Raw genomic sequence first — 23,031 nt, 5'->3', positions numbered from 1 at the left:
AGAGCTTGTACCTGCTCTTCTACAGCTTGGGAGCATTCTCGTCCGAGCTTTCTACGCCTCTGTTGTACTGGCCGAGATCCTGGGTAGACTAATAGTTTATGACACATTAGCTTGGTGTCTATGCCTGGCATGTCTGTGGCCTTCCATGCAAAGAGATCGGCGTTGTTTCGCAAGAACTGTATGAGTGATTCTTTTATGTCTCCTTTTAGGATTGTACCGATATTGGTTGTTTGGTCCGGGGTGTTCCCGATCTGGACTTTTTCTATTTCACCTTCGGGTTGTGGGCAGAGTTCTTCCCACCTCTGCACTCCACCGAGCTCGATTGTGAGGAATTCTTCTCCTATGCCTCTGAGGTTTAGACTTTCATGAAAACAATGGCGTGCCGTCTTCTGGTATGCTTTTATTGTAGCTCTCCCTTCTGTAGAGTCGAGACTATTGCGCCAAGCTGATTCAATGTTGTCCGGCCTATTAAGGCATTATAGGCTGAACTTACGTCGACCACGATGTAATCTATCTTGAGTGTTCTTGATTGGTTTTCTCTTCCGAAGGTTGTGTGTAGCGAGATGTATCCAAGCGGTTGAACTGGGGTGTCTCCTAGTCTGAACAGGCTGTTTGGATATGCTATGAGTTCTTTTTCTTCCAAGCCGAGCTTGTCGAAGGCAGTTTTGAACAAGATGTCAACGGAGCTCCTTTGGTCTATCAGTATGTGGTGGAGATTTGCATTCGCCAGTATAACAGTGATGACCATGGGATCGTCGTGTCGTGAGATTATACCGGATGCGTCTTCTTTGCTGAAAGTAATCGCAGGGATGTCGGGTGCTTCCTCCTTCCCCTCGACATGATATACTTCTTTAAGATATCCTTTACGAGATGATTTGGAGACTCCTCCTCCCGCAAATCCGCCGTGTATCATGTGGACGTGTCTTTCTGGTGTACGAGGTGACTGCTTGGTTCGTCCGACATCTTCTTCCCTTCTTCTTTTTCTTTGCTCATCGTCCCGGGTGGCCAGATATCGATCTAGCTTCCCCTCTCTTACTAGCTTTTCTATGACATTTTTTAAGTCAAAACATTCATTGGTGGAATGCCCGCGGATTCGATGATATTCACAATATTTGCCCCGATTTTCTCCTCCTTTTTTGCATTTGAGTGGTCGAGCTGGAGGTATTTTTTCAGTATGGCAAATCTCTCTGTAGACATCCACAAGGGACACACGAAGAGGGGTGTAATTGTGGTATTTTTTAATTTTTTCTCCATGTCGATCTTCCTTCTTTTTGGACTCTTTCTCCTTATCCCGGGAGGTGAATCCGGATTTTGAGGTCTCTCCTAGTCAGAGTTTTCCTTCATGTTGATATACTTCTCTGCTTGTTCTTGCACTTCATTTAGAGATGCGGGTTATTTTTTGGATATAGATTGGCTAAAAGGTCCCTCTCATAAGCCTTTGATGAGGCCCATAATGGCAGCCTCTGTTGGTAGGCTCTGTATGTCTAGGCATATTTTGTTGAATCTTTCTATGTAGTTGCGAAGACTTTCCCATTCTCCTTGCCTAATTCCTAATAGACTTGGGGCGTGCTTAGCCTTGTCTTTTTGGATGGAGAATCTGGCCAAAAACTTCTTGGCCAAGTCGTCGAAACTCGAGATGGACCTAGGAGGTAAATTCTCGAACCATCAAATTTCCGTCTTTGTTAAAGTAGTCAGAAAGGCTTTGCAACAAACTGCATCTGAGGTGTCAGTGAGGTACATTCTACTTCTGAAATTGCTGAGATGATGGCCGGGATCTGTAGTGCCGTCGTACAGAGTCATGTTTGGGAGTTTAAAGTCTTTTGGGATTTTGGTCTTCATGATCTCCTTGGTGAATGGATCTTGTTCCTTGCGGGAGCTGTCCTCATGAAGGGATTGGTTGGCTTTGGTCTTGAGATCGGCTTCGAGTTTTAGGAGTTTGTCCTCCAATTCCCGGCATCGCCTTATTTTCTTCTGTAGGTCTTTCCCAGCCTCTCATTCACGTAGGGCTTCTTTTTCAAGTTGTTTTAAACGATCTTGAAGCGCCTCCATGGCTCCCGTGATCGGGGAATTCTTTTTGTTGTTAAGTTGAGAACTATCCTTCGGTGTAGTGTCTATGTTTCTGTACGGCGTTCTATCATCTAGATATGAACTGTGGTCGTTGTCATGGTCATCCGCCATGATGATGGGATGACTTCCAGGTTCTCCGGCAACGGAGGCAATGTTCTGAGGGTTACCTGAAATTGTAGGTCGATCTCAGATGAGATCTTATGTATTGGTCAGAGATGACGGGTCAGGCTTGTATGTGGCGGCCGGGGTTGTCGTGTCTGACTTGTTGGACTGGCAATGCTGTTGATCCTTCATCACCGGTGGGTGGTGGTACCTACAAAGGACTCCGATGCTTAAGTTAGCAAGGGTATTAAACAGGTTTTTAGTAGAATCAGAGTATGAGTTATACCTGGATGCTCCAGCGCATTTATAATGGTGTAGAATGACCTTTTTAGATAAGATAAGTTATGTTATCTTATCCTATCTTATATTTGAGTGAGGTCATCTTATCTTCTGGGAAATCGTCCTTTTCTCTGTAGGCTTGGGCTGCCTTTAGGATTTGGGGCGTGATCCTCTATTTGGGCCCTTTTTTGGGCTTTTCTGGTGATTTAACCGAGCTCTTTGAGAAGAGGTCGGATCCTGACCTGAAGAGGTTGGTCGCTTTATTGTTAGACATCCCGGGTCGGACAACTTGACCCGGGGTATGAACAGTGTTCTTTCCGACTTCATGCCTAATTTATATCTCTTCAGTCCTTCCTCTGGGCCGTGGTCGTAGCTCTTCTTTAACTCTAACTACTTTGAGCTCAATGGTATTGACCTCTTTCCCTTTGCCCCTTAGTTTGAGGCTTTCACTGTAATATTTTCTCGCCAACTTTTGATCTCCTCTGATGGTGGTGATCCCTTCTGGTGTTAGGAACTTCATGCAAAGATGGGGATAGAAACCACTGCTTTAAGCCGATTTAGGGTTGTCCTACCTATCAGGGCATTATAGGCAGAACCCACATCGAGGACAATGAACTCGATGCATAAAGTTTTGGATTTCACTCCCTTTTCAAAAGTTGTATGTAAGGGAATGAACCCCAGTGGTTTGATTGGAGTATCCCCCAATTCGAAGAGGGTATCCGGGTAGGCCCTTAACTCCTTCTCATCTAATCCCAGTTTGTCAAATGCTGGTTTGAACAGGATGACTGCCAAGCTCCCTTGGTCCATTAGAGTTCTGTGTATATGAGCATTGGCAAGAATCATAGTGATTACCACTGGGTTATAATGCCCAGGCAAAATACCTTGTCCGTCTTCTTTGGTGAATGAAATAGTGGGTAAGTCGAGACCTTTATTCCTGACCTGGTAGACTTCTTTCAAATGTTTTTTCCGAGATAACATGGTCACTCCTCCTCCCGCAAAGCCTCCCGATATCGTATGAATATGTCGTTCGAGGGTTTGTGGGGCCGAACTTCTTCGTCCGTGACCTTCATCATCTCTTTTTCTTTTTCCGTGATTGTCCGACCTTTCCATGAGATATCTGTCCAGCCAGACTTCCCTGGCTAGGTTTTCTATCACGCTTTTTAGTTCGTAACAATCATTGGTCGAGTGACCATAAAATTTATGGTATCACAGTATTCGCTACGGCTCCCCCCTTCTTGTTCTTGATTGGTCATGGGGGAGGTAACTTTTCTGTATAACAAATTTCCATGTGTGCATCGACTAAGGAATCTCGTAGGGGGTGTAGGAATGATACCTTCTGGGCCTCTCGAGCCCGACTTCTTCCTTCTTCTTGAGCTCCTTCTCCTTCTCCTTTAATGGGTGAGAGTGCCCGCATCCCTAGCTCGGTTCTCGCAATCTAGTGTTTTCCACCATATTGATGTACTTTTCATCTCTATCTTGTACATCACTCAAAGAGGTCGGGTGCCTTTTCGAGATGGACTAAGAGAAGGGTCCTTGATGAGCGGATAATTTATACGCTTTTTGGCATTGTTTTTAGGTAGTTTTTAGTATGATTTAGTTAGTTTTTAGTATTTTTTTATTATTTTTTATGCAAAAATCACATTTTTGGACTTTACTATGAGTTTGTTTGATTTTCTGTGATTTCAAGTATTTTCTGGCTGAAATTGAGGGACCTGAGCAAAAATTTGATTCAGAGGCTGAAAAAGGACTGCACATGCTGTTGGATTCTGACCTCCCTGCACTTGAAATAGATTTTCCGGAGCTACAGAAGCTTAATTAGCGCGCTCTCAATTGCGTTGGAAAGTAAACATCTTGGGCTTTTCATAAATGTATAATAGTCTATACTTTACCCTATATTTGATGGCTCAAACTGGCGTTCGAATTAAGCATAAAAATTTTGGCGTAAAACGCCCAAACTGGCATAAAAGCTGGAGTTAAACGCCCAAACTGGCACCAGAGCTGGCGTTTAACTCCAAGAAAAGCCTATGCACGTGAAAGCTTCAATGCTCAGCCCAAGCACACACCAAGTGGGCCCTGAAAGTGGATTTATGCATCATTTACTTATTTCTGTAAACCATAGGTTACTAGTTCATTATAAATAGAATTTTTCTCTATTGTATTAGTCGTCTTGGTTATTCTGGTTCCCCCCTCTAGGGCCGAAACCAATGAACACCATTATCACTTATGTATTTTCAATGGTGGAATTTCTACACACCATATATTAAGGTGTGGAGCTCTGTTGTTCCTCACGAATAAATGCAAAGTACTATTGTTCTTCTATTCAATTCAAGCTTATTCTTATTCTAAGATATTCACTCGCACTTCAACCTGATGAATGTGATGATCCATGACACTCATCATCATTCTCCCTTATGAACGCGTGCCTGACAACCACTTCCATTCTACATGCTATAGCTTGAGCGTGTATCTCTTGACATCCTGGTTCACGATTCATGGTTGCCTCTCTTGACAACAAAGCTTCCACCATGCGATCAGAGTCTTCGTGGTATAAGCTAGAATCAAATGGGCGGCATTCTTGAGATCCGGAAAGTCTAAACCATGTCTGTGGTATTCCGAGTAGGATCTAGGATGGGATGACTGTGACGAGCTTCAAACTCACGACTATAGGGTGCAGTGACAGTGCGCAAAAGGATCAATGGATCTTATTCTGACACGATCAAGAACGGACAGCTGATTAGCCATGTGGGAAACCGTAGAGGACCATTTTCACTGAGAGGATGGATGGTAGCCATTGACAATGGTGATCCACCTACATACAGCTTGCCATGGAAGGGAGTGTGAATGATTGGATGAAGGCAATAGGAAAACAGAGATTCAGAAGGAACAAAGCATCTCCATACGCTTATCTGAAATTCCCACCAATGAATTACATGAGTATTTCTATCTTATTTTATGTTTTATTTCTCTTTTAATTATAAAAACCCCATAACCATTTGAGTCTGCCTGACTGAGATTTACAAGGTGACCATAGCTTGCTTCAAGCCGACAATCTCCGTGGGATCGACCCTCACTCACGTAAGTTATTACTTGGACGAACCAGTGCACTTGCTGGTCAGCTGCACGATGTTGTGTATCACGATTTCATGTACCAAGTTTTTAGCGCAGTTGCTGGGGCTTGTTCGAGTTTGGACAACTGATGGTTCATCTTGTTTCTTAGATTAGGTATTTTTCTTTTATTTTGTTCTTCAGAATTTTTAAGAATGAATTCTAGAGTTTCAGATGATGCTTTTATCATTACAAGAGCTAGTTGATTCCCATCAATTTGGCTGTTGTATGTAATGTCCTGCTGAAGTTTGTTTAACCCTGTCTAATCTTTTTAGACTGAAGCTTTAGACTAACATTGCATGATTCCTGGAATTCTTATTAAAAATTTTGAGTTTCTTATTTTCTTTTTACACGTCTTTATTTTTCTTTCATTTTTCGAGAATATATGCATTGTGTTCTTCATTGATCTTCAAGTTATTCTTGATGATTATCTTTTTCTGGTCTTTAAATTCTCTTATTTTGTGTCTTTTGTTATTTTTCATGTGCATTCTCAACTTGTTAGTGTCTCTGATGCCAGGGCATCTTGGCCAGTTTCACTGACATTTTCATTACTATTTTAGGGTAGTTTCATGCATTTTCTTAGTAAATAAGCAAGTTTTGGATGAAAACACACTTACACCTTGATTCAAGCAAACATTTTGAACTTTACATGATTTCATGAGAATTGTGCAGGAATTGAATGATATAATTGAGGATGCATAATCTCATGACTTGGAGCAGAGCTTTGATGCACTTTAATTGCTTGATTTCAGGACAAAGGAAGCAAGAAGGAGCCACATTAGTTGTCACGTTAAGTTAATTAACGTGACCACTAACGGGGAATGTGGACAAGCTTGTAGTGTTAATGGGAAAAATGATCGCCAATAACGCCTTTGACGCCATCATAGCCCACGTTAGTTGCCACGTTAAGTACATTAACGTGGTAGCTAACGTGAAGGAAAAGAGGAGCTCCAACGTTAGTGGTAAAAGTGAATGCCAATAACATTCCACAAAGGCACATTTAGCCACGTCAAGAGCTACGTTAATCCAATTAACATGAACTCTAATGTGGGGGGAGGAAGCAATTGCCAACATTAGTGACACTCACCTTTGTCACTAAAGTTGGACTAAGCCAAGAGTGCCCACGTTAGTGATCACGTTAAGACCACTAACGTGAAGAGTAACATGGAGCTAAGCATGATGGGCCAACGTTAGTGACACTCACCTTTGTCTCTAACGTTGGAGATTGCAATCACCACCACGTTAGTGGTCACGTTAATCCAATTAACGTGAACTCTAATATGGGAAGGAGGGGCGTTTGGAGCGTTAGAGACAAAGGTAAGTGTCACTAATGCTCTCGAAGCTTAGGCATGTCCACGTTAAGGGTAACGTTAGTAACACTAACGTGAACTCTAACGTGGGGAGAAGATTCAAGAGCCAACGTTATTGTAAAAGGTGAACGCCAACAACGTTTGTGAAGGACCAAGAGGCAACGTTAATGGTCACGTTAGTGCCACTAACGTTGAAGTTAACGTGGATCATTAGTGGGTTGGAACGTTAGTGGAAAAGGTGATCGTCACTAACGTTCTCGAACCCACATTTTCACTTAACGTTAACACCACTAACGTCCTAACTAACGTCCATGCCTAACTCACATTTTTCTACAAGCAAAGCTGAGCCCACTTGGTGCGCGAAATTGTGAACAATACTTTTTCACAACTCTCATAATCCCCGGTCATGAACCCCAAAAACTTGGTAGCTCAATACCATGGCATTACACAACTTCGCACAACTAACCAGCAAGTGCACTGGGTCGTCCAAGTAATAAACCTTACGCGAGTAAGGGTCGATCCCACGGAGATTGTTAGTATTGAAGCAAGCTATGGTCATCTTGTAAATCTTAGTCAGGCAAACTCAAATGGTAATGGTGATGAACGAAAATAACACAAAGGTAAAGATAGAGATACTTATGTAATTCATTGGTAGGAACTTTAGATAAGCGCATGAAGATGCCTTCCCTTCCGTCTCTCTGCTTTCCTACTGTCTTCATCCAATCCTTCTTACTCCTTTCCATGGCAAGCTTAAGCAAGGGTTTCACCGTTGTCAGTGGCTACCTCCCATCCTCTCAGTGAAAGCGATTGCATATGCTCTGTCACAGCATAGCGGAATTCATATGTCGGTTCTCAATCAGGCCGGAATAGAATCCAGTGATTCTTTTGCGTCTGTGACTAACGCCCCGCCTTCAGGAGTTTGAAGCACGTCACAGTCATTCAGTCATTGAATCCTACTCAGAACACCACAGACAAGGTTAGACCTTCCGGATTCTCTTGAATGCTGCCATTAGTTCTCGCCTATACCACGAAGATTCCGATTAAAGAATCCAAGAGATATTCACTAGAGCCTTGGTTACTTGTAGAACAGAAGTGGTTGTCAGTCACCTTTTTCATGGGTGAGAATGATGATGAGTGTCACGAATCATCACATTCATCAAGTTGAAGAACAAGTGACATCTTAGAACAAGAACAAGCGGAATTGAATAGAAGAACAATAGTAATTGCATTAATACTCGAGGTACAGCAGAGCTCCACACCTTAATCTATGGTGTGTAGAAACTCCACCGTTGAAAATACATAAGAACAAAAGTGATCATTGGTTTCGGCCCCAGAGAGGGAACCAGAAGAACCAAGATGAAAATACAATAGTAAAAGGTCCTACTTATAGAAAACTAGTAGCCTAAGGATTTACAAAGATGAGTAAATGACATAAAAATCCACTTCCGGGCCCACTTGGTGTGTGCTTGGGCTGAGCAATGAAGCATTTTCGTGTAGAGACTCTTCTTGGAGTTAAACGTCAGCTTTTATGCCAGTTTGGGCGTTTAACTCCCATTTTGGTGCCAGTTCCGGCGTTTAACGCTGGAATTTCTGAGGGTGACTTTGAACGCCGGTTTGGGCCATCAAATCTTGGGCAAAGTATGGACTATCATATATTGCTGGAAAGCCCAGGATGTCTACTTTCCAACGCCGTTGAGAGCGCGCCAATTGGGCTTCTGTAGCTCCAGAAAATCCACTTCGAGTGCAGGGAGGTCAGAATCCAACAGCATCTGCAGTCCTTTTCAGTCTCTGAATCAGATTTTTGCTCAGGTCCCTCAATTTCAGCCAGAAAATATCTGAAATCACAGAAAAACACACGAACTCATAGTAAAGTCCAGAAAAGTGAATTTTAACTAAAAACTAATAAAAATATACTAAAAACTAACTAGATCATACTAAAAACATACTAAAAACAATGCCAAAAAGCGTACAAATTATCCGCTCATCACAACACCAAACTTAAATTGTTGCTTGTCCTCAAGCAACTGAAAATCAAATAAGATAAAAAGAAGAGAATATACTATAGACTCCAAATTATCAATGAAACTTAGCTCCAAATTAGATGAGCGGGACTAGTAGCTTTTTGCCTCCGAACAGTTTTGGCATCTCACTTTATCCTTTGAAATTCAGAATGATTGACTTCTTTAGGAACTCAGAATCCAGATAGTGTTATTGATTCTCCTAGTTAAGTATGATGATTCTTGAACATAGCTACTTATTGAGTCTTGGCTGTGGCCCAAAGCACTCTGTCTTCCAGTATTACCACCGGATACATACATGCCACAGACACATAATTGGGTGAACCTTTTCAGATTGTGACTCAGCTTTGCTAAAGTCCCCAATTAGAGGTGTCCAGGGTTCTTAAGCACACTCTTATTTGCCTTGGATCACAACTCTTACTATATATTTTTCGTTTTTCTTCTTTTTTTTTTTCCGTTTTTCACATTTTTTTTTTGTATTCACTGCTTTTTCTTGCTTCAAGAATCATTTTTATGATTTTTCAGATCCTCAGTAACATGTCTCCTTTTTCATCATTCTTTCAAGAGCCAACAATTTTAACATTCATGAACAACAAATTCAAAAGACATATGCACTGTTTAAGCATACATTCAGAAAACAAAAAGTATTGTCACCACATCAAACTAATTAAGCTAGTTTTAAAGATGAATTTGAGATCCTGTACTTCTTGTTCTTTTGTGATAAAAACAGTTTTCATTCAAGAGAGGTGATGGATTCATAGGACATTCATAACTTTAAGGCATAGACACTAAGACACTAATGATCATAAGGCACAAACATAGACAAACATAAGCATGAAAATTTCGAAAAACAAGAAAATAAAGAACAAGGAGATTAAAGAACGGGTCCACCTCAGTGATGGCGGCTTGTTCTTCCTCTTGAAGGTCTTATGGAGTGCTTGAGCTCCTCAATGTCTCTTCCTTGTCTTTGTTGCTCCTCTCTCATGATTCTTTGATCTTCTCTAATTTCATGGAGGAGAATGGAATGTTCTTGGTGCTCCACCCTTAGTTGTCCCATGTTGGAACTTAATTCTCCTAGGGAGGTGTTCAGTTGCTCCCAATAGTTTTGTGGAGGAAAGTGCATCCCTTAAGATGAATCTCTCCATCTCCCATGACTCGGAGGTGAAAGCTTTTGCCTTCCCTTTCCTCTTTCTAGAGGTTTCTCCGGCCTTGGATGCCATAAATGGTTATGGAAAAATGAAAAGCAACGCTTTTTACCACACCAAACTTAAAAGGTTTGCTCGTCTTCGAGCAAAAGAAGAAAGAAGAGAGTAGAAGAAGAAGAAATGGAGGAGAGGGAGATGGCTTTGTGGTTCGGCCAAAAGGGGAAAAAGTAGTGTTTAGGGTGTGTGAAAATGAAGGAGTGAAGAGGATAGTGGGATTTGATAGGTGGGGGGTTTTTGGGAGAGAGGTGTTAAGGTGATTGGTGAAGATCCTGTGGGGTCCACAGATCCTTAGGTGTCAAGGAAAAGTCATCCCTGCACCAAATGGCATTCAAAAACACGTTTTGAGCCAATTCTGGCGTTAAACGCCGGGCTGGTGCCCATTTCTGGTGTTTAACGCCAGGTTCTTGCCCTTTCCTGGCGTTTAACACCAATCTGGTGCCCCTTTCTGGCGTTAAACGCCCAGAATGGTGCCAGACTGGGCGTTAAACGCCCAACTGCTAGCCTTACTGGCGTTTAAACGCCAGTGAGTTCTTCCTCCAGGGTGTGCTATTTTTCTTTCTGTTTTTCATTCTGTTTTTGCTTTTTTCATTAATTTTGTGACTTCTTATGATCATCAACCTACAAAAGACATAAAATAACAAAAGAAAATAGTTAATTATAAAACATTGGGTTACCTCCCAACAAGCGCTTCTTTATTGTCATTAGCTTGACAGAGGACTCTCATGGAGCCTCACAGATTCTCAGAGCCGTGTTGGAACCTCCCAACACCAAACTTAGAGTTTGAATGTGGGGGTTCAACACCAAACTTAGAGTTTGGTTGTGGCCTCCCAACACCAAACTTAGAGTTTGACTGTGGGGGCTCAATTTGGCTCTGTTTTGAGAGAAGCTCTTCATGCTTCCTATCCATGATGACAGAGGGATATCCTTGGGCCTTAAACACCAAGGATTCTTCATTCACTTGAATGATCAACTCTCCTCTATCAACATCAATCACAGCCTTTGCTGTGGCTAGGAAGGGTCTGCCAAGGATGATGGATTCATCCATGCACTTCCCAGTCTCTAGGACTATGAAATCAGTAGGGATGTAATGGTCTTCAATTTTAACCAGAACATCCTCTACAAGTCCATAGGCTTGTTTTCTTGAGTTGTCTGCCATCTCTAGTGAGATTTTTGCAGCTTGCACCTCAAAGATCCCTAGCCTCTCCATTACAGAGAGGGGCATGAGGTTTACACTTGACCCTAAGTCACACAAGGCCTTCTTGAAGGTCATGGTGCCTATGGTACAAGGTATAGAAAACTTCCCAGGATCTTGCCTCTTTTGAGGCAGTTTCTGCCTAGACAAGTCGTTCAGTTCTTTGGTGAGCAAAGGGGGTTCATCCTCCCAAGTCTCATTTCCAAATAACTTGTCATTTAGCTTCATGATTGCTCCAAGGTATTTAGCAACTTGCTCTTCAGTGACATACTCATCCTCTTCAGAGGAAGAATACTCATCAGAGCTCATGAATGGCAGAAGTAAGTCCAATGGAATCTCTAGGGTCTCATTTTGAGCCTCGGATTCCCATGGTTCCTCATTGGGGAACTCATTGGAGGTCAGTGGACGCCCAGTGAGGTCTTCCTCAGTGGCGTTCACTGCCTCTTCTTCATCCCAGAATTTGGCCATGTTGATGGCCTTGCACTCTCCTTTTGGATTTTCTTCTGTATTGCTTGGGAGAGTACTAGGAGGGAGTTCAGTAATTTTCTTGCTCAGCTGACCCACTTGTCCTTCCAAATTTCTGATGGAGGACCTTGTTTCAGTCATGAAACTTTGAGTGGTTTTGATTAGATCAGAGACCATTGTTGCTAAGTCAGAGGTATTCTGCTTAGAGCTCTCTGTCTGTTGCTGAGAAGATGATGGAAAAGGCTTGCCATTGCTAAACCTGTTTCTTCCACCATTATTATTGTTGAAACCTTGTTGAGGTCTCTGTTGATCTTTCCATGAAAGATTTGGATGATTCCTCCATGAGGGATTATAGGTGTTTCCATAGGGTTCTCCCATGTAATTCACCTCCTCTATTGAAGGGTTCTCAGGATCATAAGCTTCTTCCTCAGATGAAGCTTCCTTAGTACTGCTTGGTGCATTTTGCATTCCAGACAGACTTTGAGAAATCATATTGACTTGTTGAGTCAATATTTTGTTCTGAGCCAATATGGCATTCAGAGTGTCAATCTCAAGAACTCCTTTCTTCTGACTAGTCCCATTGTTCACAGGATTTCTTTCAGAGGTGTACATGAATTGGTTATTTGCAACCATTTCAATCAGTTCTTGAGCTTCTGCAGGCGTCTTCTTCAAATGAAGAGAGCCTCCAGCAGAGCTATCCAAAGACATCTTGGACAGTTCAGAGAGACCATCATAGAAAATACCTATAATGCTCCATTCAGAAAGCATGTCAGAGGGACACTTTTCTGATTAATTGTTTGTATCTTTCCCAAGCTTCATAGAGGGATTCTCCTTCCTTCTGTTTGAAGGTTTGGACTTCCACTCTAAGCTTACTCAATTTTTGAGGTGGAAAGAACTTTGCCAAGAAGGCATTGACTAGCTTTTCCCAAGAGTCCATGCTTTCTTTAGGTTGTGAGTCCAACCATGTTCTAGCTCTGTCTCTTACAGCAAAAGGGAATAGCATAAGTCTGTAGACCTCAGGGTCAACCCCATTAGTCTTGACAGTGTCACAGATTTGCAAGAATTCAGCTAAAAACTGATGAGGATCTTCCAGTGGAAGTCCATGGAACTTGCAATTCTGTTGCATTAGAGAAACTAATTGAGGCTTAAGCTCAAAGTTGTTTGCTCCAATGGCAGGGATAGAGATGCTTCTCCCATAGAAGTCGGGAGTAGGTGCAGTAAAGTCACCCAGCACCTTCCTTGCATTGTTGGCATTGTTGTTTTCGGCTGCCATGTGTTCTTCTTCCTTGAAGAATTCGGTCAGGTCCTCTAAAGAGAGTTGTGCTTTAGCTTCTCTTAACTTTCTCTTCAAGATCCTTTCAGGTTCAGGATCAGGCTCAACAAGAATGCCTTTGTCTTTGCTCCTGCTCATAAGAAAGAGAGGAGAACAAGAAAATGTGGAATCCACTATGTCACAGTATAGAGATTCCTTGAGGTGTCAGAAGAAAAGAAAAATAGAAAACAGAAGGAGAAGAATTCGAACTTAATTAGATGGAGTTCGAATTGTGCATTGAGAAGGAGTGGTACTCCAATAATAGAAGGATGTGAGAAGAAGGAAGGTGATTTTCGAAAATTAAGTCAAAGATTTTGAAAACATTTTTGAAAAGCATTACTTAATTTTCGAAAATGAAAGTGGAAAAGAAATCAAGTGATTTTTGAAAAAGATTTTGAAATTAGAAATCAAAAAGATTTGATTGAAAACTATTTTGAAAAAGATGTGGTTAAGAAGATATGATTGGTTTTGAAAAAAAAAATGTGATTGAGAAGATATGATTTGAAAAACATTTTAAAAGATTTGATTTGAAAAATTAATGACTTGCTTAACAAGAAAAGATATGATTCAAACATTAAACCTTTCTCAACAGAAAAGGCAACATACTTAAAATGTTCAATCAAATCATTAATTGTTAGTAAGTATCTTTGAAAAAGGAAAGAAATTGATTTTGAAAACATTTGATTGAAAAGATTTGATTTGAAAAAGATTTGATTTTGAAAAACTTTGAAAACTTGAAAAAAATTGATTTGAAAACAAAATCCTCCCCCTTGTGCCATCCTGGCGTTAAACGCCCAGAATGGTGCACATTCTGGCGTTTAACGCCCAATGCACTAACTTTTTGGGCGTTAAACGCCCAACCAGGCACCCTGGCTGGCGTTTAAACGCCAGTCTGTCCTTCTTCACTGGGCGTTTTGAACGCCCAGCTTTTTCTTTGTAATTCCTCTGCTGTATGTTATGAGTCTTCAATTCTCTGTATTATTGACTTGAAAAGACACAAATTAAAAATATTTTTGGATTTTTAATAATAAGGAATAATCAAAATGCAACTAAAATCAAATAACAATGCATGCAAGACACCAAACTTAGCAGTTTGTATACTGCTGACACTTAATAAAATGTGAATGCATATGAGACACATAAACACTCAAGTCAAGAGAATTAAAAATCATAGTAATAAAATCATCAAGAACAACTTGAAGATTAATGAAGACACATGCATGAATGCAAAAAGAGCAGAAACATGCAATTGACACTAAACTTAAGATGAGACTCTAAACAAGAAATATTTTGGATTTTATGATTTTATACTTTTTTTTGTGTTTTTTTTTTCGAAAATTATGCAGAAAAAGAAAATAAAGGTATCAAAATTCTTAATGAGAATTCCAGGAATCATGCAATGTTAGTCTAAAGCTTTAGTCTAAAGAAATTAGACATGGCCGGCCAAGCTTCAGCAGGACATTGCACTCAAGAGCTAAATTGATGAAGATCAATCAGCTTTGGTGATGATAAGAATATCACCTTGAAACACTAGAATTCATTCTTAAGAACTCTGAAGAAAAATACCTAATCTAAGCAACAAGATGAACCGTCAGTTGTCCAAACTGAACAATCCCCGGCAACGGCGCCAAAAACTTGGTGTTGTTGCCGGATCTTGGCACTGATGTTACCAAAAGCTTGCTCAAAACTTGAACAATCCCCGGCAACGGCGCCAAAAACTTGGTGCGCGAAATTGTGAACAATACTTTTTCACAACTCTCATAATCCCCGGTCATGAACCCCAAAAACTTGGTAGCTCAATACCATGGCATTACACAACTTCGCACAACTAACCAGCAAGTGCACTGGGTCGTCCAAGTAATAAACCTTACGCGAGTAAGGGTCGATCCCACGGAGATTGTTAGTATTGAAGCAAGCTATGGTCATCTTGTAAATCTTAGTCAGGCAAACTCAAATGGTAATGGTGATGAACAAAAATAACACAAAGGTAAAGATAGAGATACTTATGTAATTTATTGGTAGGAACTTTAGATAAGCGCATGAAGATGCCTTCCCTTCCGTCTCTCTGCTTTCCTACTGTCTTCATCCAATCCTTCTTACTCCTTTCCATGGCAAGCTTAAGCAAGGGTTTCACCGTTGTCAGTGGCTACCTCCCATCCTCTCAGTGAAAGCGATTGCATATGCTCTGTCACAGCATAGCGGAATTCATCTGTCGGTTCTCAATCAGGCCGGAATAGAATCCAGTGATTCTTTTGCGTCTGTCACTAACGCCCCGCCTTCAGGAGTTTGAAGCACGTCACAGTCATTCAGTCATTGAATCCTACTCAGAACACCACAGACAAGGTTAGACCTTCCGGATTCTCTTGAATGCTGCCATCAGTTCTCGCCTATACCACGAAGATTTCGATTAAAGAATCCAAGAGATATTCACTAGAGCCTTGGTTACTTGTAGAACAGAAGTGGTTGTCAGTCACCTTGTTCATGGGTGAGAATGATGATGAGTGTCACGAATCATCACATTCATCAAGTTGAAGAACAAGTGATATCTTAGAACAAGAACAAGCGGAATTGAATAGAAGAACAATAGTAATTGCATTAATACTCGAGGTACAGCAGAGCTCCACACCTTAATCTATGGTGTGTAGAAACTCCACCGTTGAAAATACATAAGAACAAAAGTGATCATTGGTTTCGGCCCCAGAGAGGGAACCAGAAGAACCAAGATGAACATACAATAGTAAAAGGTCCTACTTATAGAAAACTAGTAGCCTAAGGATTTACAAAGATGAGTAAATGACATAAAAATCCACTTCCGGGCCCACTTGGTGTGTGCTTGGGCTGAGCAATGAAGCATTTTCGTGTAGAGACTCTTCTTGGAGTTAAACGCCAGCTTTTATGCCAGTTTGGGAGTTTAACTCCCATTTTGGTGCCAGTTCCGGCGTTTAACGCTGGAATTTCTGAGGGTGACTTTGAACGCCGGTTTGAGCCATCAAATCTTGGGCAAAGTATGGAGTATCATATATTTCTGGAAAGCCCAGGATGTCTACTTTCCAACGCCGTTGAGAGCGCGCCAATTGGGCTTCTGTAGCTCCAGAAAATCCACTTCGAGTGCAGGGAGGTCAGAATCCAACAACATCTGCAGTCCTTTTCAGTCTCTGAATCAGATTTTTGCTCAGGTCCCTCAATTTCAGCCAGAAAATACCTGAAATCACAGAAAAACACACGAACTCATAGTAAAGTCTAGAAAAGTGAATTTTAACTAAAAACTAATAAAAATATACTAAAAACTAACTAGATCATACTAAAAACATACTAAAAATAATGCCAAAAAGCGTACAAATTATCCGCTCATCACCACTAAAGATTGTAACTGCTTCAACTCAAGATCAAAGGCCCATATCCAAGACTTAAAGAACTAACCAGAAGATCAAGAAGAGTACTATATATAGGAGTAATTTTGAACTAGAAAGGAGCTTGGCAATTTGGAGAACTACACCTTGTATATTTACTTTTCTGCACTTTTAGTCACTCGAGAATGTATTCTTCTTCATCATTTTCCATTTCCAGAGCTATTAACAACTAAACCCCCTTTCATTGGGTTGGGGAGCTCTGTTGTAATTTGATGGATCAATTATAGTTTTCATTATTCTTCCTCTTTCTTTTCTCTTGATTTACTAGAAAGCTTTCGATCTTAATTCAATTGGTTAGATTCCTTGGAAAAGAAACTCTCCATAATTAGATCTTCTCTGAGCCTTGGAAAAGGGATGAGGAGATCATGCTAGAAATGCTTTCTCATGTTGAACCAAATTAGGGTTTGGACGGATATAGTGACATGTAATCCTCCCAACACTTTGATTTGGAAATACATGTGGTATAATTAGTGACCATACTTCATCTCTTCCCATGAGCAATTAAATCAAGGAATTGGGCAATCGTTCAAGCTTAGAGAGATTGGGTTGCCAAGGAATTGGGATCCAATCACCTAAGATTGCCAAGGAGATCAATGAATGCATTGATTGAGGAAGAGTTGAGAATGAATTTGATCCAGAGAATGCAACATCTCCTAAGCCCAATGAATCCCTCATTTCTGATCTTACTCATTCTCTTTACTTTATGCCATTTATCTTCATGTTCATTTCCCCAAATCCCCATTTAAGATTCTGTAATTTACCTTCTGTACTTTACTTTCCCGCTATTTAATTTTCTGCAATTCTCAACTCAATTTCTATTTAGCTTAACTAGCACATCTTTCCAACTAAAGTTGCTTGACCAATCAATCCCTGTGGGATTTGACCTCACTCTATTGTGAGTTTTTACTTGACGACAATTCGGTATACTTGTCGAAGGGAAATTTATTGAGAGACAAGTTTTTGTGCATCAAGTTTATGGCGCCGTTGCCGGGGATTGATTTTGTATCGACAATGATTAAGTTGGAAGTTCACTAGATTGAGCATTTTCTTTTGATTGTTTATTTTACCTAGTCAATTATCTTTAGTTTCAGTTATTTTCTTCCTGATTCCCTTTCCCCTCTTTGTTTTCTTCTTCTTTGTTGTTATTTACAATTCTGTTCATTAATCCACTAACTGTTTGATAATTTGCACCACTCACACTAACAGCCACTCTAACAGTAATAATCTCTTCATTTTAGTTCTTGATGTGTACTCTGTTAGTTGTATGACAGGGAGAAGAAGTGGAGCTTCAACTTCCTTTGATTCTGAACCTAAGAGGACATCCCTTAGATTAAGGAGGGAAGCAAGAGGGAAAAGAGCTGTTGGTGCTGAGGAAGAGGAAGAATACTTTGAAACAAACATGGAGGAGAACATGGAAAACAACCATGAAGGAGAAGCTCACAACCATGCTAGAGAGGGCCATGTGAATCATGCTGGCCAAGAGAGAAGAGTTCTAGGCTCTTACATCAATCCAAACCCAAGAAATTGTGGAAGTAATATCCAAAAGCTAACCATACATGCCAATAACTTTGAACTAAAACCCCAGCTCATCACCCTTGTTCAGAACAATTGTTCATTCAGAGGAAGTGCCCAAGAAGACCCTAATCAACATCTAACCACCTTCCTAAGAATATGTGACACTGTGAAGTCTAATGGTGTTCATCTGGATATCTATAGACTGCTTTTGTTCCCTTTTTCACTCAGGGATAAAGCATCTAAATGGCTGGAATCTTTTCCGAAGGAGAGTTTGACAAATTGGGAAAATGTGGTGAACAAATTTTTGGCAAGATTCTACCCCCCTCAAAGAATCAACAGGTTGAGAGCTGAGGTACAAACCTTCAGACAACAAGATGGTGAAACTCTCTATGAGGCTTGGGAGAGGTTTAAGGACTTAACAAGAAGTTGTCCACCAGACATGTTCAATGAATGGGTTCAACTACACATCTTCTATGAAGGTCTTTCCTACGAGTCAAAGAAGGTCGTGGACCATTCATCAGGGGGCTCTCTAAACAAGAAGAAGACCATTGAAGAGGCCATAGATATCATTGAGACTGTAGCTGAGAATGACTACTTCTATGCTTCTGAAAGGAGCAGCACTCGAGGAGTGATGGAGCTGAACCATATGGATGCACTGTTGGCTCAAAATAAGATGATTACCAAGCAGTTAGTTGACCTTACCAAGAAGGTGGAAGAGAACCAAGTTGCAGCAGTCATCACTTCAGCACCAGCTCAAGAAGGAGTGAATACAGAAGAAGAAGGTGACTAGGAATAAGCCAACTATGTTGGAAACTCACCCAGACAGAACCATTATCCATACTCCAAAACATACAATTCTGGTTGGAGAAACAACCCTAATTTTGGGTGGGGAAATTAACAAGACCAAGGCTAAGACCAGAGACGCCACGACCATAATCCCAACAACAATGCTACTCACCAACATCCCTCACAGAGATCATATCAACACCCACCTAATCACCCTTCTCAACCTCCATACCAAAACCAACATGACCACTCTCAACCACCCAATCTCAACCCACCATCACCAACCAAAGATAGACTCTCCAAAATTGAGACTATACTTGAAGACATATGTAAGGAAGTCCAAGACAACAGAGTGCTTGAGGATGAAGTGTGAGCCAATATAAAAAACCAGGGAGACACCATCAAGAGGCTGGAGTCCTAAATGGGGTATCTATCTCAACAGTTTCCCAAACCTACTGATAGTTTTCCAAGTGACACAGAGAAGAACCTAAGAGGAGAAGCAAAGAAAGTAAGATGGGAGAAATGCAAGATGATCACTATAAGTGATGAGAGGAGTGTGGAAGAAAACACACAAAAAGAACACTTCCAAGACAATCCAAAGGAAAAGCATGAAGAGAGAAATCAAGAGGAGCTAAACAAAGAGGAGACTCTGAACCCATATGCACCTTTTACCCAAAGGCTCAAGGGTGGTGTAGCAAGGAGAGTATATTCAAGGTTCCTCGACAAGTTTGCATCCCTTCATGTGAACATACCGTTCATTAAGGCTCTATAGCAGATGCCCTCATACATCAAGTACATAAAGGAGCTGCTAACCAAAAAGAGTTCACTGAAAGGTGGGCAAACAATAGTGATGAATAGGGAGTGCAGTGCTCTCATCCAAACAGAGCCACCTACAAAAAAAAAGGACCCAGGGAGTTTTCACATCCCCTGTGCTATAGGAGAAACAATGATTGATAAGGGACTCTATGACCTGGGGGCAAGCATCAACTTAATGTCTCTATGCCTCATGAAAAAGCTTCAAATCAATGAGCTAACACCCACAGACGTAATCATCAAGCTGGCTGACAAAACTCAAAAACAGGCAATAGGAGTGGTTGAAAACGTGTTAGTGAAGGTTGGGAACTACTTCCTTCCCACAGACTTTGTTATCTTGGAGATGGAAGAGAATCACATCCATCCCATCATTCTGGGGAGACCATTTTTAGCCACAGCCAGGGCACTTATAGATGTGGAGCGAGGAGAACTAATATTGAAGATACACGATGAACAACTCACCTTCAATGTCTTCAAACCCTCACAAGAAGTAGATCATGATAACAAAGAGTCAAGGGAAGAGCACAATAAGAAACTGATGGAAGAGATAAGCACAAGAGCACAAGCACCACACCTGAGAATCCCTATGGATGACAATTAATGTGGTCAGAAGGAACAACAGCCAAGTATAACCCAAGAGGAGCTAGACCCACCAGAGTCACATGAGACAAGTGACAAAACCCTCCTAAAAGAAGGAACCACAGGGAGCAAGGCATCATCAAGGGAAACAAGGAAAAAGGCCCCAAGGGGATGAGAAACAAGAAGATTCCTGCATAGGGTTTCTCTCCAGGAGATGAGGTGATCTCTACTTATCTTCCACCTATCCAACTTCATCTCCCCACCATCCCATCTCAACTGCCTCAAGTGTACACCAACAGAAAAATTCTGTCCTTAGAGCATGTGAAGCTTCTTAACAAAGCCAATGGAGACAGATTCACTACAAGAGGGGAAGATTTGAAGCACTACCAACCACCCTGACAAAGGCCAAACGTCAAGCTAATGACGCTAAAGAAGCGCTTCATGGGAGGCAACCCATGTTTTATATCCTTTCTTTTTAATCTTTAATAGTAGATAATAAAGCAAGGTTCACGAATTCTAAACCAACTTTGACAAGCACTTATAAGAATCTCTACATACAGCATATAGTGAATGACAAGTTTGGTGTTCAAGGCACACTAAGAGGGCTTGAACATAATTCATATTACGTCAATCTTAGAGCCTTAATCAAATATTTTTTACACCACATGATCACAAACTAAGTTTGGTGTCACTAACGTTGCATGCATGAACACTTAATTGGTTGGTTGGTTTGCATTCATGAATAGCCCTTAGTTAATCAAAAGCAAAAAAAAAAAAAAAGAAAGGGGGTGGCTAGCCTCCAAATTTTTTTTTACCGCCACAATTCAAACTAATTTCTCTTTTCTTTTGTCTTGCAAGGAATTTAAAGGGAATGTTGGAGGAACTTGATGGGACAACCAATTGAAGGGGGGTTCGGCCACTTCACCAAAGGAATCACACACTTGTCTTTAAGAGGAGTTCCTTGGGAAGTGTTGCCATGCAACATTGGAAGTAGGATAGCCTTGGAGACTGAACCAAGAACCTCATAAAAGAAGTGATCCTTGTGCCCATCCAATGCCAAACCCCAACCATCCACTATTGAGCCATACCATCAATCCACACCCTTCAATCACCTATCATCTTCCTATATAAATGACCCCCACTTTATACCTCTCCCCATTCAAATATCTGTCCATTCCATCTCTTGTTCTTCTTTCTTCCAAAACTTCACACCTTCACATTACCAATTCTTACTCATGGAATCATCAAGCTCCAAGAGGCAAAAGGGGAAGGAACCGGTAGAGAGCATTCCTTTCAATGAAAAGAGATTCAAGATCGCCTTCCATGAGCTCTAATTTGAATGGATAAAACACAAGAAAATATTGCCAGAGCTAACATCCCAGTTCAACGAAGATGAGTGCCCACAGATCAGAGAGAAGATTGAACAGAGGGGTTGGCAAAAGCTAACAAACCCAGAAACAAAGATAAATGCAAACCTCATCAAGGAATTCTATGCCAATGTGGCCAGAGAAGATAATACCAGGGTCCCCACCTTCAAAAGCTATGTGAGAGGAACAGAGGTGGACTTCAGCACCAATGCTATAACAAGGAATCTTCAGCTGAGATCTCCACATTTTGATGAGCCCAGTTATCAAGCAAGAATAAGTAATGGTCCCGAAAATGATGAACTTGAAGAAATTGTGAATGATATGTCTGTTATAGGATCTGATTGGGAAAAGTACTCATATAGAAGACCGCGGTTCATTAGGAGAGGAGACCTCATCCCGGAAGCCAAGGGATGGTTTGAGCTCGTGAGGAGATCTATCCTTCTAGCCACAAACAATTCTGAGGTGGAAGTATTAATGTGCACGAAATTATAGCTGAGGGAATCCAAGACTAAGCCGAGAAGAATGATCCGGGTGCTAGACTTTGGTACCTGATAAACCACTATTTTATGGTTTATCTTGTGCTCAATTGAGTAGTTTTTATCAAATTTTTACCCACTTATTCATACTATTTGCATGGTTTTACTATTCCTTTCGCATTTTATGACATATGTGAAAACATGTTTCCTATGCTTTAAAATATTAAATTTAATCATCTCTTATTACCATTCGATGCCATGATATGTGTCTTAAGTGATTTCATGGATTACAGGGCAGGAATGGCTTAGAGGATGGAAAGGAAGCATGCAAAAGTCGAACGAATACAAGAAGTTGAAAGAACTGCAAAGCTGTCAACCTGACCCTCTCGCACTCAAACGGTCATAACATGAGCTACATGGGTCCAAATGATGCGGTTCCAGTTGCGTTGGAAAGCTAACATCTGGGGCATCACAACGATATATAATTTACTATAGCTTCCCTGAAGTTAAGTGATACAAACGCGTGGATGACACGTCTGTGTCGCATCTACGAACTTCAATCCACGCAAACGCGTGGACGACGCCTCCGCGTCACTTTGCCGCCACTTGTACGGTCCAGAAAGCGCTGGGAGTGATTTTTGGGCTATTTTTGACCCAGTTCTCGGCCCAGAAAACACAAATAAGAGACTGGGAGTGGAGCAGAATCAATCATTCAATCATTACTCACAATTTTAGATTTTAGATGTAGTTTTTAGAGAGAGGTTCTCTCCTCTCTCTTAGGATTTAGGATTATGATTTCTATTAGGATTAGGATTGTTTCTTCATACCAGGTTCAATAATTTATGTTTCTCTTCTATCTTTGTTTACTCTGAAGCGTTTATTTGTGTTTGATTTATGTTGCCCAATTGGCTTGTGAATATTGTCCATGTTAGAATTGACATCTTCATTCAATATAATTTGAGGTATTCTGGATATTTATGATTTCAATTTAGCTTTTTATATTCTTAGCTTTAATTGATTAATTGGTAAC

This window comes from Arachis hypogaea, chromosome 6 (genome assembly GCF_003086295.3).
Source record: "Arachis hypogaea cultivar Tifrunner chromosome 6, arahy.Tifrunner.gnm2.J5K5, whole genome shotgun sequence".
Taxonomy (NCBI): Eukaryota; Viridiplantae; Streptophyta; class Magnoliopsida; order Fabales; family Fabaceae; genus Arachis; species Arachis hypogaea.
This window is presented reverse-complemented; position numbering follows the sequence as displayed.